General features: G+C 42.0%; 2 non-coding genes across 2 annotated transcripts; one reads left to right on the top strand and one right to left on the bottom strand.

Moving 5' to 3' along the window:
- Positions 1-13,248: 13,248 nt before the first annotated feature.
- trnas-uga (transfer RNA serine (anticodon UGA)) lies at positions 13,249-13,330 on the bottom strand. Its single transcript has one exon. It is a non-coding gene; the product is annotated as a tRNA-Ser (tRNA).
- A 647-nt stretch (positions 13,331-13,977) lies between these two features.
- Positions 13,978-14,049, top strand: trnaa-cgc (transfer RNA alanine (anticodon CGC)). The gene has a single exon. It is a non-coding gene; the product is annotated as a tRNA-Ala (tRNA).
- Positions 14,050-14,306: the final 257 nt, after the last annotated feature.

Consider the following 14,306-nt stretch of genomic DNA (forward strand, 5'->3'; position numbering starts at 1 on the left):
TTTCTATTGATGTTTTACTGTACTTTAGTGAAAGTTTATTAAAACATGTATACATACTGTTGTAATTGGCACATTAATTGTGCAGTTGTACTACCTTCTATCCTGTCAGGGTGTTATGGGCAGGTTATAGTTAAAATAAAATGTTCATTTTAGCAGATTTTGTTTTGTTGTTTATTTTAATTGTTGTGATTGTATGTATTTGAGTTATGTTTATGTAATTACTTTGAGGTAATGAGTTTCCTAAAATATTTTTAGTAGGGTAATAGACTTATTTGAGTACTTTCTGGTTGAAATATTTAAGTTAACTAAGACTTCATCTGACACATTTCTTTTACTTGTATACCTAATAATAATATTTAAGTATATTAAACTTAAAAGTTCTGAGTAGTATTAAATTTAATAAATATAGTTTGGAAAACATTAAAATTTTAAGTACACTGTATACAGTTTTTTTAAATCAGATTAAATTAAATTGATATAGTTAGGAAAACATTAAATATTAAGTAGAGTGTAATCAATTTTATGAAGTACAGTACGTGATAAATTGAAGTTTTGTTTACTTTAAACAATAGAGTTGTCGACTTAAATTTTTTGAGGTAATCAGTTTCCTCAAAAATTTTGAGTCAGTTGAACTTGTTCAGGTTTACAGTGTGCTAAAGAGAGCTATTACCGTGCAATTGTGGAACTCCTTACCACGTAGTTTTGAGTCAATTCCAAATTAATTTTCAGTGAGATTCTGGTGAATTATTTCCCTTACTAACTGTGTGTGTTTTATTGTTTTGTCCTGAGTCTACTAACTCTTGCTGGGTATATTTGTTCTGCTTGCTTAAACGTGTCAATAGGGTAGTTGTATTTGTATGTAACATGACTGCTGCTACTGCCGGCGAATTGAAGAAGCTGGTTATGTTAAGGATTTTAGACACAACTACCTCAAAAGATAGAAAGGACGTGGAGCAGTGTTTGGCAGAGAGGTGTGTGAAACACACCAAGGTGGGCCTGTACCCAAGTGATTTTGAACCAGTACCTGACAAATTAGAGCGTCAAAAAATTGTCATCGTAGCAAAGAAAAATCTGGCCGACGCCCAACAGCGAGTTGGACAAGTTACAGCCGTCAAAAAACTCTTGGCGAAAAAGGAAGTTGGTAAATTGGAAGATAAACTTGCTTTTACAAAGCGTGTGTTACAATACATGAACGGTGTGTGTGAGGAGAAGGGAGGGGTGGAGAAAGGGGTGCTGCCCACTGCTGCACTCACTGGACAGCCCACCACAGAGCACACCCTGACTACGTCATTATGTGACGAGAAGGGAGGGGTTAAGCATCTGACTACTCAGCCCACTGCTGAGCAGACCGTGGCTACGTCATTCCCCCCACCCTACTCTCCCCGTCCAACACAGACACAGGAAGTCACCACTTCCTCTGACACACAGACACAGATTCACAGAGCAGCGCCGACTGCTCCGGTTTACCCTGACTTGACTACATTACAGATGCCGACTATGGTTGACAATACACAAGTACTTACTGCAGCAGATGAGAAAAGTGTTTCCCATAAGGCAAATGTGGCTTTGAAAATAACGCAAGGTTGGCTTGAGGGTACTTGCCCTTTACAGGAGGAAGTGAATAAAGACCTTATTTCAGCAGTGAGACAGTTAAAGGAGGAAATGGAGGGACTGCGCGTTGAGAATCGGGAGAGGGTGCGACAGGCAGAGGAGGAGTTGGTGAAATATGTCTTTGAAAATAGGGAAGCTGGAAAAGACAGTGAGCAGGTAATTAAACCTAGAGCTAGTGGTTCCAGCAAAGTTAAAAGATGTGGGTGTCAGAGCAAAAGCCCAGAAAGGAGCCCAACCCATACTTGTAAGGGTAATGATTGTTGTGGTACCCCCTGGATTGAGATAGGGCCTCTGGAGAAAAGCAGACACCCTGCAGGTAATGAAGGGACAGAAAGAGACTCTATTGTCATAACAGGTTATGACTTAGACTGTCAAAGGTACGATGAGGAAGCTCAGATGAATAGGGAAAAGAAGGTGTTACAGGAGTCAATAGCAAAGCATAAGCATGACATCAAGCAGATTGAGCGCGAACTAGCTTCTCTGTCAGTGTCACCCCAAGCATCTCCCAACACACACACAGGGACAATAATCACTAGATCACAGACCTATAAGCTTAAGGAACAACCACATGAAGGTGATTTTTTGGAACACACAGAGGACACTGGGTTACACAGAGTTTTTCCCTTAAGAACTAGACTAGGGACACGGGAATATGAGCCATGGTCTAATAGAGACTTACAGGCACTGGATTCGTTGCCTCCACTAGCTAGAGGTGCCAGTAATTGGATTAGCACTTTAGAATCGTTGACTGCAGGTGAAGTTTTGGCCGTGGGGGACATGAGAGCATTAAATCCTTTTAGAAATGCAGTGTGGACAAGGTTGAGGACCCAACACCCTACTGCTGTGAACTTTCAAGCCCTTACAGGTGTCACCAGGAATCCAGGGGAGGAGCCAGTTGAATTCATCCAACGTATGAAGGACCTGTGGAAGAAGAACACAGGTGGTAGGCCAGATGTTAACTTAGCCACTGAAACACTTTTCAGACAAGCTGTAATTGCCTCATTACCGTTATCAGTGCAGAATAAATTAGATGATGTAGTGGGACTTAATCAAATGGATGAGGGCCCGTGGACTTCTCATGTCACCCACTACATGGCCAAACATGATAAAAAGTTAGCTGAAGCAGAAAACCAGGATAAAGTGACACTTGCTAAAATACATAAGGACAAATTGGAGGCCAGTAAGGTGAAAAAGCAATTGGTGGAGGTGGTGGACACTCAGTCCCTACAGGCAGTGGCCACACCCAGTATGGTGCCAGTACAAAATGCACCTGTGTTGCCACAGCCCATGCCATCAGCCCCAATAATGGTACCTGCTCAGGAGGTGCCTGCCCCGCCTACATATTACCAAAATGTGCAAAACTACCCTAACAGGGGCAGAGGTTTTGGTAGGGGAAGTCCAAAAGGGTCTGGAAGAAATTTCAGAACCTCTTGGGACTATAAACACACCAAAAGGGGTTGCTTTAATTGTGGGGCCCTAGAACATTGGTGGAGAAATTGTCCACACCCAGCCCAATCACAGCACACTCAATTGGCACCTGTTCCTGCGCCACAGGCATCATACTATGCACCCCCAGCCGCCAACGCCTTACCAGCAGTCCCCGCTCAGGCTAGACTACCAGCAGGGTATCGGCCCATGAATCAGAATTACCCCAGTAACCAACGATGCTGCCCAGTTTTCAGTTCCTCTCCTGGTTGCACCAATGAACCAATGTTGACTTTATTAGTTGCAGGAGAGCGAGTTGACTTCCTGGTTCACACGGGAGCCACAACTTCTGTGTTAACCAATCCAAGTTGGGGAAGTCAGTTGTCTGGCAGGACTGCCAGCACTACTGGATTCTCGGGTGTGCCCATGGTGCAACCATTTACGACCCCTTTGCAGGTAAGGATGGGAACTGAGACTGTGTATCATTCTTTTTTACATTCCCCAAATTGTCCTGTTAATTTGTTAGGGAGGGATTTGCTTTGCAGTATGAACATGGCTGGTACAGTCTTGCTGAGGGCCAACAAACCTCTGTGCACACTGACTATCTGATCTTGGGACCTGAAGGTGTCGCTGCCCATGTGCAGCTGTCCTCAGACCAGTCTTTGCTTTGGCATTTTGATCCTGACTCCTGCGCACCACATGTCTCACTGCTACTGGCTGCTGGAAAGGAGGCCAGAGCACTGGGGCCTATGATGCGTCTAGCCATGTCACAGGACTACCAGGACACTGAAGTCCCTGGTTTGTTAGTCTCGCTCTGTGGCCGCTTTTGGAAAATTCCTTGTGACTGCTCTGACCTGGCTACTTTTGAACACCAACAGCTAACTAGATTTCATGGCAGAGAACTGTCAGACCACTGTGACACAGAAGCACATTTAGCTGAGGTTCCAGCTCAGCTATGGACAGTCAGTAAGGTGGAGGTTGGATGTGTGTCACACCATCTGGCCCCAATCAAACAAAAATCTAACGTGCAGGTGGTTGACAAACCACAATATCCTCTGAAACCTGAAGCACAGGCTGGCATTCACAGCACCATTCAGGACTTATTGAATGTAGGGGTCCTTGAGCCCACAACCTCCGATTGGAACACGCCCATTTTGCCTGTTAAGAAACCAGGACGACAGGAGTACAGAATGGTGCATGACCTCAGACTGATTAATCACGTCACAGTCACCGAAAACTTTCCTGTTCCTGATCCTTACAGATCCTTACAAAACCTGACACCTGCCCATTGTGTCTTCACAGTCATTGACTTGGCTAATGCTTTTTTCAGCATTCCTATTCCTGATGACGTCAAGCCAATTTTTGCTTTCACTTACTTGCATCAAAAGTACACTTACACCAGACTTCCCCAGGGTTACAAAGACAGTCCTGGTATCTTTAATCAGTGTTTGCATACTGACCTTTCTGTTCTGATTGACTCAAAGATCTTACACAAGGACACAGTCTTGATCCAGTATGTGGATGACCTTTTGATTGCTTGCACTTCAGACACTGTCTGCTTGCGTGACACAGTTTCCACCTTGACTTATTTAGCCAATTTAGGTTATAAGGCGAACAAGACCAAACTTCAGGTTTACAGACCTGTTGTTACCTTCTTGGGACGAGTGGTTTCAGTCAAAGGACATTCCATGACCGCAGACACTAGAAACACCATTTTACATCACCCTCAGCCAACCACAGTCAGTCACCTTCTGTCCTTTCTTGGTCTCACGGGCTACTCAAGGAATTACATTCCTAACCATTCTGGTATTGTTGACCCATTGAGAGCTGAAGTTACCAGACTAGGCCAGAAAAATTTGTCTGCAAAAATCACCTGGACACCTGACTTACATGCTGCCTTCATTGCCTTAAAACAACAATTGTCACTGGCTAGTGAGCTTCAGACGCCAGACTACTCAAAACCATTTCACTTGGATGTTTCTGAAAGAGAGTGCATTGTGAATGCAGTTCTATTTCAGAAAAGGGGGAGTGAGAGAGCAGTACTTTTGTATCACAGCTCAAAATTGGACCCAGTAGTCTGTGGACAACCAGGATGTACAAGGTACTTGGCAGCATTGGCAACTGCCATTACAAAAACTGCTCACTTGGTGATGTGTCACCCCCTGACGATCAACACGACACATGGAGTAGTCGCTTTTTTGACGTCAGCGGCCTTCACCCTATCTAGAACGAGAAAAGACAGGATTGACAGCATTTTGACTCAGCCACACATCACTTACACTTCAGGAGGAATTGTGAACATGACTGAAGGACTGACACAGGACCAACACTCAGAACCTCATTGCTGTGAGGCAATTACCCAGAAACTTCTGAAAAGTAGGGAAGACCTCAGAGACGAGCCTCTAGAACAGCCTGACTTAACACTTTCTTGTGATGGGTGTTGTTATAAAGCAGAGAAAGGACTGATTGCTTCTTTTGCAGTAGTCATGCACACACCAGATAAGTTCGTTGTGGTGGACTCAGGAATAGTCCCACAACCAGCTTCAGCTCAATTAGCAGAAATAACAGCATTGACCAAGGCTTTGGACTTTGCTGTAGGATAAACAGTTAACATCTACACTGACTCTGCATATGCCCACTCAGCTGTCCATGTTGATGGACCACAATGGCTGAAGAGAGGTTTGGTGACAGCGCAAGGCACCCCTATCAAACACAGCACACAAATTCACAACTTGATGAAAAGCTTGAAGCTCCCAGCACAAGTAGCCATCATAAAGTGCAAAGGCCACTCTAAGGAAGGTGATCTGATAGCAGAGGGAAATGATGCAGCAGATCAGGCAGCCAAGACAGTAGGAGGGTACAAACTAACTCAATGTGTTGTGCTAGGGACAGAACAAGAGCCAGAACTAACAGAGGAAAGCTTGAAAGAGATTCAAGGGAAAGCTAGTCCCTATGAAAAATCAGTATGGATAGAGAGAGGAGGGATTTGGAGAAATCCAGAAGGGAAACCAGTAGCCACTTCGGCACTTCTAGGACTGCTAATAAGAGAAGCACATGGACCCACACACATAGGCATACCAGTAATGACTGACTTAATTGGGTCTAAATGGTGGCACCCTTACCTTAGGGACATGATCAAACAACATGTGAGTGAGTGCAGTGTGTGCCAGTCTTTCAATCCAAAGCCAGGTTACAAGATTGACATAGGGAAATTCCCAACACCTGAAGGGCCGTTCAAAGAGATTTGTATTGATTACACTGATATGGGTCCTGACCAATGCGTGAATGGGTACAGGTACATCTTGGTGATGGTGGATCGATTTTCCAGGTGGGTGGAGGCCATTCCTGCCAAAAAGGAAGATGCCAAAACAGTGGTTAAATGGCTAAAAAATGAACTGATTCCCAGGTTTGGTGTGCCCAGAGTAATCAGGTCTGACAATGGGACACATTTGAATAACAAAACATTGGCTGAAGTTGAATTGGCCCTGGGAATCACGCACAAATTTGGCTCTGTTTACCACCCGCAATCTCAAGGGTTGGTGGAAAGGGCCAACCATACTCTAAAGGTCAAATTGGCAAAAGCATGCCATAACTCAAAACTGTCCTGGGTGGAAGCACTTCCATTGGTGCTTATGTCAATGAGATCCTCACCAAAGGGGGACACCCATTTGTCTCCTCACCAAATTTTGACTGGGAGACCCATGCCTGGTCCATTTAGGGACAGGACAATTGGCAAAACGTTAGATTTAATGGAGGAAGAACTGGATGGGTTTAACGAAGCTTATTTCTAGGATTGACCAACAGGTGACTAAAGAACAAGGAGGAAAGGACACCAGGACTCCGGCACCAGTGGTCGGAGAGTGGGTAAGAACCAAGGTCCACAAGAGGAAGTGGAATGAGCCAAGGTGGACAGGTCCATGGAGAGTGGAGGAAGTGACGTCACACGCAGTAAAGGTACAAGGAATCACAAACACTGGCACCACATCACCCACTGTGTTCCAACTGAAGAGGTCCAAACACAGCTGAAGAACTTGCCGGTGTGGTGGGAAGTGCCTCCCCTTCCAGAGCAAACCTCTGATTGGTGGCAAGAAATAGGGGGAGACGTGGTTACAGAAGGAGGTGAGTATATTGCTCATTGTGTAGGTGCAGACCTGACTCTTGGAGCTGGAGTGGCAAAGCAGATAAGAAGCCAACTAGGAGTGGAAGGTCTGAATCCGGTTCAGGTTGGTAAGTGTGCAGTGCACACAGGAAAGGGGGTGACTGTGTTTAATCTGGTAACCAAGAGGTGGTCTACTGACAAGCCTAAGCTTAGGGATTTTATCTCAGCAGTAGCAAATTTGGCGGAGCTGCTGCTGGCACTTAATGTGCCCACTCTGGGGATTCCAAAATTAGGGTGTGGACTGGATCAGTTGGAGTGGAAAGTAGTGAAACCAATTCTCAAATCTTATTTGAACCAAACAAGGACCCAAGTTACAGTTTTCCATTAAAGTTAGTTTAGGTACTTTCAGTAAGATGCCGTTTAACCAACCTACAGATCCGGTTGGTCAAGCCATGAGAAGGTTGGGCTGTAGAACTTGGTGTATTACCACGACTGCAATGATGGTGCTATCCATAACATTTGTGGGTTTTGTATTGATTCTCTGTGGAAAGGGGGAAGAAATAAGAAAGAAACAGTTTGATGATGGGTGGTTAGAGGTTATTAGAGGAGAGGATAAGGAAGGGAAAGACAGTATTCAGAATTTTACTAATGCAAATGACACACAGACAGGGCTAAAAAGACAAAAAAGGGAAGTTGCAGCACCATTTCAGCCTGGTGTAACAGTAGAGATAAATTACAATGAGTCAACCACGATCCTGTTTGACATACGTACAATTATGGGAAAAAACAGGAAAAATCTGGACTGGAGAGGACATGATGTGTATGGATGTGATAGTTGGACTCCTAGGTATGCGCTCAGGTGGGGCACGTCAGAAATATATTGTGACTCTTGGAACTCTGTATTCACTCATACTAACCCGCGCTATAAATATCAATATCAGCCTAGTTATCTACTGTCAAAAGCCGTCTGCATGTGGAGAAAGGGTAAGAGTAGAGTGTTTCCATACTTTAACATGACACTAAGGGGGGACCAAGCCTTGTTGTCTGTTCCAGTATTAGCTGATTATGGGTGGAAAAACACAGATCTATGTTGTATCACGGTGGGTGCGGACATATCAGGTAGTGATCCATTAGGGAGACTATGTCTGAAACCTAGGACTACAAGCAAAACTGACAATTTAGGGAAACCAGCCCCGATTGTTTCTGATGGAGGACAGGCAGTGATGATACTGCCTTGTACTTATTTACTAACATTTTGTTCCATTCTTTTCCATTTAAAAAAAAAAAAAAAAAAAAAAAAAAAAAAAAAAAAAAAAGCAGCACTTTGGTTCTAACAGGTTTTAGCAGATTTGTGTTCTTTGACTGTTGTTTTCCTAAACTTGAGAAATGAAATGTTCACTATAGAAGCACTTCTGTAAGTCGCTCTGGATAAGAGCGTCTGCTAAATGCTAAAAATGTAAATGTAAATGATACTTCAGACCCAGAACATGACATGGAGAGACCAGCTGGCCGTTGAAACAGGATTTACCGACAAAAACATGTGGCTGGAATGGGTAAGATACACATCAGAGGGTTTGGGGGTTAACAATTGTTTTGTCTGTGCTGCAGCTAATCCCAAATTAGCTACACATCCCATGTCAGGAGAAAACTTAACATGTTCGGCAACGTTATTTAGTACACCCATGGCTATAGAAAACACCACAGTCTGCCAAGAATTGGAAAAAGGGTTTCCCATTTCTAACCAACAATTCCCCAAAGGGTGGTGCAGCAATACTGAAAACATCAGTCTCAAAAATCCTACCTTTTACGATCAAACGACAAACAGAGCTGATTTGCTGTGGCTATGCGGTGATTTGAAAGTAAGAAGGAGACTGTCCGGTGTGTGGACAGGAGAATGTGCTCGTTTCTTTAATAATGCCTTTCAGGATCTTCAGACATGACGGAGTGGAGGATCCAGCTGGTGTTATGAGAAGTCACAGACAGACCAGAGAAGTAAAACCTGGAGGATCATTTGATAAAACTGTATGGATAGATGGGATCGGCGTTCCCAGAGGAGTTCCTGATGAGTTCAAAGCCAGAGATCAAGTCGCAGCTGGTTTTGAAAGTATCTTGTTCTGGTGGTCAACTATTAATAAAAATGTGGATTGGATTAACTATCTCTATTACAACCAGCAACGATTTGTGAACTTTACTGTTCAGGCAGTAGAGGGACTTAGGGACCAATTGGATAAAACCTCACTAATGACTATCCAGAATAGAATGGCCCTAGATATGTTATTGGCAGATAAAGGAGATGTCTGTCACATGGTTGGAGCAACCTGTTGTACTTTCATCCCCAACAATACAGCCCCAGACGGTACTGTCTCTAGAGCCCTTGAAGGTTTGAAAGCCTTGTCCAGAGAATGGAAAGAAAATTCAGGTGTAGACAATCCCTTTGCTAAATGGCTAGAAAGAGTGTTTGGGTCTTGGAAAGGTCTGATCATGCAATTGGCCATGGCTGTGTGTGTAAGTTTGGCCATGGTGGTAGTGTGCGGATGTTGTTGTGTGCCTTGCATCAGAGCTCTGATAGTAAAATTTATCAGCACTGTGATCCAAAAGGGGGCCTCTCCTGTTACAACAGATGAGACAGTACTGCTCATGTCGACAGGGCTTAACCCTGACGCTCATGATGACCTGGGTGATCAAAATAAGGATGAATATGTTGATTTCTTTGCTTTGGGAAGTGTGTGATTTATTCACAGGAACACCTTGAAGTTGGATGACATCCAGAAGATACGAAGCAAGAATAGAAGATTGTCTTTTGAATTTACTATGTCTTTTCTATTTAGCTTGCATTACAACAATACACAAATATTTAGAGGAACACTTGATAGCAAATGAATAAAGTAATGGGTAAATACAACACACACATAGGTAAACTTGCTTTTAGCACAGGTTACAAATACATCTCCGTATACAATAGGTTCTGTATGCTTGATGATGGTTCAGGGAGGAAGGTTGTTCTGGGGAATGCGATAGCTTAAAGCAGTTTCTGGAAAGATTGCCAGAACGCCTGCTTTGTCTCACCTTGCCGTCAGGGAGACTGTGCCCTTGGGGAAGGCACACAGTAAGGAGTGATCTAAGGGGAAGGTCATTGCTGAATGAGGCTGTCGTTTCTCATACTGAACCAGGCTCCCTGTTAATAAAAAGATATCATCATCAAAAACATGGAACACCTTTGTATTTCGTTTTATTTTGTGTGGTTATGTATAATCAATTTGATGACATCATAATGACATAATAGGGATTTAGAGTATTTTAGTTTGATTACATATGATTATCACATACTGTATAGGTGTTTCCCGTCGCTAAAGGACGTTAAACTCTGCTCTATCGGGTATCTGAGGGTCCACGCATGCTTTTAATTATGTAAGTTTGAGATCTGACTTCTGCTTTGGGAGAAGAATGCAATGTTTTGCATTCTAAGGGGGATTGTTAGAATAATTAAAATTGGACACCCCACCAATTAGCAAAGTGAAAGATGTAGCAAAGTAAAACAGTGAGTTCCAATTAAGTTGGTGCAAGGTCGGTGTGAATAGCTACAGGTAGGGAGTGAACAGATAATTGGTAGCACACAGCTCCATAGAAGAACTCCCTAAATACCTTATACCGATAAGGCCGGTTCAGTGCCTCGGACAAGGTCAATGGCGCTGAGAAAGCAACATCTGAAAGAATTAATTAGGACTGGTTTGAACAGACCATGAGAATAAAGAACTCAGAAGGTGTGGGCAAAATTATAAAAGCACGTTGAACCCTGCGCTCGGGGTCTGTATCTCTCTGACTTGCATTGATTATTCTCTGAAAGCAGAAGTACAGATACCAGCTGGTGAGGCCTGAGGAGAACCAAACCCTTTTCTAAATAAATTTTGTTAGACTTGAGAACCTGGCTAGTTGATCATTTGTCACCCAAAACTCGATTTATCGGTTATAACCTATACAGTGTTGTGTCAGTTGTGCTTATGTAGGGTACTATGCTGGGTAAAGTGCATCAGAATTAGCCCTTTCACTAGCTAACTGTGATAAGTTGAGTGTTTTGAATGTTGTATCTGTATAATCAAACCAGAATACAATATCTCCTAGTATGAGTAAATAGAAAAGTTTCTGGGTAAAGGAGTGGATTTGGCTACCCGGCCAGCAGGGATTTTGGAGGAGTTGGAGGTAAATGAATATTTTTGCAATGCAACCTAGGTATTATGATGTAGCATGGACGATAAGGTCACAAATGCTGCATAGTTTGTGTGTATGGCAATGTATTATGATAGAAACGGTTGTCCCACACATTTACAGTTCCTACCCCGAGTTTTCCCATCATTCCGTATCTGGCGTTCTCATTGGCTGTAGACACTGCACTCACTGCCAATCACAACGTGATCGCAACAGCTTTCACACCAGAGTCGTAGATAGAGAGAGTTGCGACACTCCTTGATCTCGCCGCTACGCGGTCACGTGGTTCATGTAACCCTCCAATAGTTCCAAACAAACCCGGCGCTGTCATGTTCTCATATGGGACAGGCAGCAGTAAATGAAATATTAAACGGCAAATAATAAACATTTGTACAATTTCTGGGTATTTTCAACTGCGTTTACATTTACTGCATCTGCTTTAATGTCAATTTGGTATATAAAGTGGAAGATTGATGTTTATAATGACTTGTTAATAGGTCGTTCTTGTTAACACACAGTACATTATATTAGCATACATTACATAATGCCATATCATTAAGTAGTAGAGACAATATACAGTACAGAGATTAAAGTTTTTTTTATGTTTTGTCTTTTACATAAACTAATCTCCCTTCACTTTCCTGAGGATTCATAATAATAATAATTTTGGCTAAACACTAAGTCATGTGCTGGATTCATAAGGTTTACCTGCACTGAATGAACAGATTGATAAACACACTACCGTACCTTTAACATTATAGTGCAGGTACATGAAATAGCATTCATTCATCTCTTATTTCATGAGTAATTGATAATTTATTCCTACATGTAATACATTAATGAATTCATTATGAATATGCACTAGTTCATTTTGTCTAATGTAAGTGGTGGACAAGATACACAAACCATGCAGTTGAGTTAAAGTAGAGATATCCAAGGTAACATATTACTCCAGTAAAAGTATTAGTAAAAGTAAAAATACTCTTTACCTCCACTAAAGTACTAAACTAAATTTACCTTCAAATGTACTTAAGTATGAAAGTAAAAATATAATGATTTATTGTGGTTCTAATGTTTTATGATCATTTCTGTAACAAGACTCTTGATTAATCAACTCATTTTAGGTGAAAAGACTCGTGTGTCATTAATTTAGCTTAACTGACTAAGCTAAATTCAGTTATACCTATTAATTAAGATAAACATGTAACATTTAGTGCTGAGCAAATGCTAAACAATAACAGTATTAAGTATATTAATGACATCAAATTCATTATTTTTTTAAAACAAAGCAACATACAGCTAAAAATGCTTGATAAGTAGTGGAAATGAATGGGGCTCTATGGGATGTTTGGAACTATACAGAGCTCCACAACCCGGAAGCTGCGCAGAAAAAATTTCCCGCCCCCGTTACAACGGTTCCCTATGGGAGTGTCGCCACTCTGTTCTCTCTACCGCTCTGTTTCACACTACATGATTCTGAGTTACCGACTGGTCCAGATATTTTACATGCTGTATTTTTTCTTGAGCAAGCCGCTCGCATTAAGTCGTTCGACAGTTCAGACACAGCGATCGAGAGTCGATTTTCGAGTCCCGAATAAAAGCCGATTTGTCTCTGAGCAGGCACATCTGTCGGCGAGCGAAAATCAGGGCAAAACTGTGTAGTGTGGAGTAGGCATAAGTCTCAGTAAATCACCGTAATATCTTTTAAGGTTTTCTGATTGTAACTGTTAAAAACACAAGCTGTTAAATTAATTAGTTGGTGAAGTAAGATAACAACTCAAATATATGAGAAATAAAACATAAATTATAAACTGTAACATGGCTTATTTACTGGTACTCATCGCCTCTGTTTAAATAACCGCAGTGATCGAATTTCAAAAGCATGTCAAGGAAAAAATCGAAAGGTTTCTCGCTGCGAGCAGGGTTCGAACCTGCGCGGGGAGACCCCATTGGATTTCAAGTCCAACGCCTTAACCACTCGGCCATCGCAGCATGCGCAATTGGTGTTACACTGTTGTTTATCAACTTGAGGGCAATTTAAAATAATATATAATATAATAAACTAATAATAAGCTTTAATAGTTTATCACAATAATTAAACTGTTGGACTTATCATTGTGTATCTGGCGTTTTATTATTTATTTATTAGTAGTCTAATATTTAGCGCTTGTTTTGCGGTGTTTTATCATGGATAAACGTAAGCGTCGAAATATATCTCCGTCAAACCGTAAGATTCTCATTATGTTACAAATATTAAACGTTTTTATTGAAGGTTACAAATACCGTACGAAATATTAGATACAAATGGAGCTCTTCAGTCAGTATACTAATATATTTAAGGAAGGAAACCAAGTGTGAATTTGCAGCACCCCCTGGTGGAGGACACGTGTATGTGTATTAAATGTGCCTTACGTAAAGCTCTTGTGGTGACGGTGACAAGGCAGGCACGTGGGTAGATGTTCTGAGTTCTGATGTTCCAGAAAGATGAAGTTCTGTATCCTGGTGCCAACATAAACAACAAAAGCTGCCCTTCTACTTTGTGCTACATAATATTTATGTTTTTATCTATCTGGGTACGCTTTACCCTTCGTCTGACTACGGTTTTAAAACAGCATTAAGTTAGTTGCTTCTTGTCACGTGGGGATGTAGCTCAGTGGTAGAGCGCATGCTTCGCATGTATGAGGTCCCGGGTTCAATCCCCGGCATCTCCACACGTTTTGCCTTTTACGTTCACAATTATATTTTTCCAGTCTGAAAAACTAGTGTGAATAAATGATTGAAATCATTATTAGTACGGTAAAAAGTAAACACGTGTGATCACACAACGACTCCCCTTTGCTAGCAAGGTCTGAGCTTATACCCCCTTATTCTCGCCTGTTACCACCACTTGTGTAGTGTTTAAGAAAAGTGTGTATCTTGGATCAAATCAAATCAAGGTTTATTAGTCACATACATAGTCATACACAGT

This window comes from Trichomycterus rosablanca, chromosome 16 (genome assembly GCF_030014385.1).
Source record: "Trichomycterus rosablanca isolate fTriRos1 chromosome 16, fTriRos1.hap1, whole genome shotgun sequence".
Classification (NCBI taxonomy): Eukaryota; Metazoa; Chordata; class Actinopteri; order Siluriformes; family Trichomycteridae; genus Trichomycterus; species Trichomycterus rosablanca.